The 5,337-nt window shown below is 41.3% G+C and overlaps 2 non-coding genes across 2 annotated transcripts; both read right to left on the bottom strand.

Annotated features, from left to right (window-relative positions):
• Positions 1-3,235: 3,235 nt before the first annotated feature.
• On the bottom strand, positions 3,236-3,307 carry trnat-cgu (transfer RNA threonine (anticodon CGU)). Its single transcript has one exon. It is a non-coding gene; the product is annotated as a tRNA-Thr (tRNA).
• A 375-nt stretch (positions 3,308-3,682) lies between these two features.
• Positions 3,683-3,754, bottom strand: trnat-cgu (transfer RNA threonine (anticodon CGU)). Its single transcript has one exon. It is a non-coding gene; the product is annotated as a tRNA-Thr (tRNA).
• Positions 3,755-5,337: the final 1,583 nt, after the last annotated feature.

Here is a 5,337-nt window from a genome sequence, read left to right as displayed (position 1 = left end):
TGTCTTGTTTGTTCTTTTTATACTATTTACCATCCTACTGATTTTACTGTAATGAATGAAACTCAAAAACTATGATGTATCATTTTAGATTTTATGCTGTATTTGTTATATGGACAAAAAAAAACACGAAAAACAAAGCAAAAACACTACAGATGTAAAGCAGAGGTTTTTTTTCCCCAGCTGTATTTTTTTACGCTGTTGCAAAGGGTTGTATTTTTCAATTTCTCGAACTCTAACAGTGATGCAAACTCGGGCCGCGCCTCAGTGCCCTCTGAACACAAAGCAAATTCAGGTTACTCTTTTTACGTTTTTATCAACAGTTTTCAAAGATGGAATTACATTTTCCTCTTTCCTCTCTGAATTGTACTACTGTTCCTCTCTCTACTACATTTTACGAATAAAACTTTGATATTGCTTTAACTATTTTGTCCACTCATTCTACTGTACTGATGCATTTGTTCTTATATATGTTTATACAGGAGCAAACTTATTTATGATAAATCATTTCAAAACCCAGAGCACCAAACAATGTCCAGAAAAGATTGATACGGTTAACCTTTATGTTTATATATGTTTATCTCCAAAGATCTCAGACTATTAGAACTACAGCAGTTTTAGTTTCTCCAGAGGTGGAACTCTCTTGACCTATTCCACATTCTCTGAAAACGATTACTTTATAATTACTAACACTGATATAATCACACACTTGTTAATTGAGTAGTTAACTTTATTGATCCCGTTAAAGAGATGTTATTTAATTGTATTTATCTCTTTGGTGGCAGGTGCATAGTATCTACACATACTGTAGCTGGGTCATTCAAGCACTTTAATTGAAGATATACAGCGATGTAAAAAATAAATAAAATTTAAGTAAAATGACAAACATGTGCTTGAAGTACCAGAAGTTAGAATGTTTGTTACCTGTCAATGATTTATTATTTCATAATAAATTAGTTACTGATGGATCAGTGTGAGATGGAAACAATGTGAACTTCATTATGTAAATGTGTTAGAAAAAGAATATGGCAGGAAATGCAAATATTCAAGTTCCTCAGAACTTTAACTGTACATCACTGTAGTCCATGTACTGCATTACCGGTTAATATCGAAATAGAGGCTGAAAGAACTGCAGCTTCAGATACGCTGACTTCTACCTTTCCCAAGGTGAGGGAGGTAACTCTGGAGCTCAACCATCCTGCTCAACACATTTCCCCAGTGACACACCTGTGGTCAGGACACAGCAGCAGCAGCGTGACGTGCAGCAGGGAGTCACAGGCCTGGGGATGAACTGGGATTATCAGAGCTTCACTGAGAAGCTGCGAACCTTTAAATCAAGGCAGAAAAGCTGTTTTTTAAATTCTGTCATAATCCAATGAGAAGTTTTGAATCATGAACTGCTCCTCTCCCTCTGTAAAAGCCGCAGTGCTGCCACCTGCTGTTGGAACCCAGCCTAGCCCACCCTTTGGGTGTTCTCTCAGCTGACACCAGGTGGCAGTAGATCTCTTCACATGTCCTCCTCTCGGCTCCTGCACTGCCCCAGATACTCAGCGTGGCCACTGATGGATTGAAATTGATTGACGCACTGATGCATTATGGGTCTAACACTGAGGTTGCAGGTTTTCACCAGTAAAATGCACGGTAACCACTCTCGCCTGCAGCAGTGCAGTGACTGACCTGCACATGCAGTCACAGCAACAAGTGCTAAATGCCGTCAATGCTTCGATATCAGATGCCTCATGCATACATGTAGGTTAAAACCTTTTGGCTGATGAATGGGTCATATAGACTAGAGGATTTAGTTTGCATGTTCATTGTGTTGTTTAATTTGTATAATGTATTTTAATATATTTAACAATATATTTCAAATTCCATGCATATAGGGTACATTCTCTTTTCATATTTTCTAATTGCACGATGAGCAGAATTAAAAGTGTGGGTTTCACCACAGGTGCGTTCTTCACAGTCAGATTAACTGGTGCTACAGTTTTCTTCTTGTATCGAATGTAATCCAGTTTGGCTCTTAGACAGAAAAACAGCGTGAAGCTAATGAAGAATGCCGTAAAAGTACACTCTACCGACATGTGTTTGTCACACCGATTATCTGTGGTACACGTTGTACTGTAACTGCTTATTATTGTGTGTTTGTGTCTTCGTGGGCCTGAGCGCTGCCGGGTATTTGAGTGTATTTGTACACACACAGAAGCAGTCATCAAACATTGGCCTTGTGGGCAGCCACACACTGCTCTATTCTTTTCTCTACGTGTGTGTGTGTGTGTGTTGACGTACATGTGTGTGTGCACAGGCCTCCTTCCCATTCACAGGGCCTTTTGTGTGGGTGTCTGTCAGCGGTGTTGTCTGCAGGCAGGCCCCCATTGTGTTGAACCACTGCTCCTTATTGACACAGGGCCCCTGGCACTTGGTGTTCCCATGGCCCCCCGGCCGCAGCGGACGGAAGGCTGAAACCGGAGCCCCGGACCTGGGGAGAGTTTGTTTGCACTCCCCTTTCTCTCCCTTGGTGCTCGCTGCTAGAACTCGGCTCCTCAGGGACAGGGCTCAGCGGATGGCGGCACCGTGCAAGTGTGTGGACTGTGGTGAGGGGAAGTTTCTGTGGGTGTGTGTGTGTGTGAGTGTGGGTGTGTTACATTTAAGAAAGATAGGTAGTCATGTAGTTGCAGCTGCTGAGAGTGTCCCAACTGTGTGGGTATGAAGTGTGTGTGTGTGCGTATGATGCTGACCTTCATGGAGTAGTGATCCTGTCGTTTGTTAAGATGCTGCACAGCGAGGCGCCCTGAGGTCAATGAGAGAGCAAACATTAATGGAGAAGATTATTCTCTGATCGCTATTATCTCTCGTGTGACCTGCTGTGACCCGGCACTGGTGCTGAGACAAATCTTGTTCCCATGTGCAAAGGGATCCCAGCAGGACGGCTTCATACTCGGCTGCACACTGTTGCTGCCGAGTATTACACGGCTGCTTTAAAGCCGACACCCCATGCTGTGATGCTGCAGCAGCTCAATAAGACAACTATTGTCATCGATCGACGACTGAACTTCTCACATTTCAGCTTTCACACTTATATTATTCATGTTTCTACCTTTACAGGGTCATTCCATTCATTTCATGTTGTGGACAGTTTGACTGTTTCTGTAAAAATATCGACACATAATATTGTCTCTATATTTGGAAAGTTCCTTTTGAACTTCACTTTTGTTGGTATTTAGGATTGAAGTGATTGAGGTATGGATGGGGATTGAACCCATGATCTTTGGTTTACGAGACCAACGCCTTACCACTTGGCCACCATGCCCTGTTAAAGGATCCTTAAAAAACAACAAAAAATGTTATAACACCAGAGTAAGAAGCAGCAACATTTTTTGAATTGTAAATACAAATGTTCAAGTACCTTAAAAAAATGTATTGTCCTTCATGTATCATACTTTACAAGAAAATGAAATGTTTTATATTGAGAAATTATAATTGTTGTACCTTTAAAGGGTAATTGCATTAATTAGGGCCCGAGTACTGACAGGCACTGCCTGACGTGAGGCCCTATTGAAATTGTAGGGATTATTATTCAGGCAAATGAATTGGCTTTTTGAGGGCTTTAACATGCTCAAATTCTTACCAACATTTGGCAGATTGTACATTTCTGTGTTTTGATTGATGTATTTGAAGATGAATTAGGCATGGATGGGGATTGAACCCATGATCTTTGGTTTACGAGACCAACGCCTTACCACTTGGCCACCATGCCCTTGTGCCATTTACATAAACAACCATGAAAGTCATTACACAGGAGTTAGAAGTTGCAGAAAAAATCTATTTGGAAATATAATTGTTCAAGTATCTCAAAATTGTCAAGTACTTACCTGAATATTATTCACAAAAAAAACACACAAAAGACCAAGATCATTAAGGCACTGACACTCAAACACTCAAGTACCTCAAAACTATATCACCTGAGAGAATTTACTTTACTAAGCAAACTCAGTGAAGAACACTAAAAATTCTTTCTGACAAATCTTTCTCTTCATCAATGTAATGTTGAGGACAGTTAGCCTGTGGAAATAGTGGCACAACAAAGTATTGCATTTCAACACAAACAGTATTTAACATGTTGAATGTGATAAAAGATTGCGTATTTAAGTTTTCCAACTTTCGTTGGATTACATTTTTTCTGTAGACATGACATGGTATAGTGTGTTTTAAATGAGAAAGGGAAGAAATCACTGAGGGAAAATGACAGAAGTGAAAACGGTGGAAGTGTGAGGAATGTTTTTAGAGTGGTTGAAATATTATCAGTATTTTTATTTTAAAAGGAAAAGCAACTCATGTCTTGGTATCAAAAGTAGAAGTGCAGCTGACCGTTGCTCTTCTACAGTTCATCAATCAAACTATCAGGCTGTGTGACAGATATTCTTCATCAGTGGAGGAAACAGGGAGTTTCAGCAGCATGAGTGATGGGCTGAGCCGAGGCAGACTGGAAACACTGGTTGAAGAAATGAAACAGGTGGATGTGTGGGTGGAAGTGTTTCAAACGTCCTTTCTTCCGACTCTGTGTTCAATGTACAGAGCTCCGGGTGGTGGTGGTGGTGGTGGTGGGGGGGGGGGGGTGTGTTTACGGCAGGTTGAGACCCACACACTGTTCGGCTGACGGGCTTTCAACAAGTGTGTTTGTGCGTGGGTGCGTATGTATGCACACACACACACAAACACACTCTCCCAGGCATTACCATATGAAAACGAAAGGGCAATTAAAATGTAAAGAGTTTACTGGCTTGTGGTGGTGGCCTCTTCTTCTGTGCTTTTATTTTCTGCTTTTCGTTATTTAGAACCACCATGTCAAAGTTAGGGCCAACACACAAACACACACACACACACAGTATGGGAGTGTGTGTGTGTGCGTGTGTGTGTGCGTGCTGGATATAAAACTTCCCGCCTGAGGCATCTCTCTCGTGTCCAAGGGTGACAGGAATGTGTGTTTGTATTTTTAATCCTGTGTTTACAGATGAGTGTTTATGATTATGTCTGTCAACATACACACACACACACACGCACAAACAAACACACACAGACAACACACACATACACACACTGTTATTTTGTGTAAATGCTTGCTTTTTATTTCTAGAATCTCAGTTTTTCTTTGATGACATACTTCCTTGTGTGTGTCTGTGTGTGTGTGTGTGTGTGTGTGTGTGTGTGTGTGTGTGTGTGTGTGTCTGTGTGTGTGTGTTCCTGAGGGTCGGCCTGCATCTGTTCATGACCGTGTGTTTGTTTATATGCATCTGTCGGTGCGTGTGTGAGAGAGCATGTGTGTGTGAGAATGTGCACACA

This window comes from Limanda limanda, chromosome 19 (assembly GCF_963576545.1).
Source record: "Limanda limanda chromosome 19, fLimLim1.1, whole genome shotgun sequence".
NCBI classification, from domain to species: Eukaryota; Metazoa; Chordata; class Actinopteri; order Pleuronectiformes; family Pleuronectidae; genus Limanda; species Limanda limanda.
The sequence above is the reverse complement of the archived record's forward strand: the minus strand, read 5'-3'. Positions and strand labels throughout refer to the sequence as shown.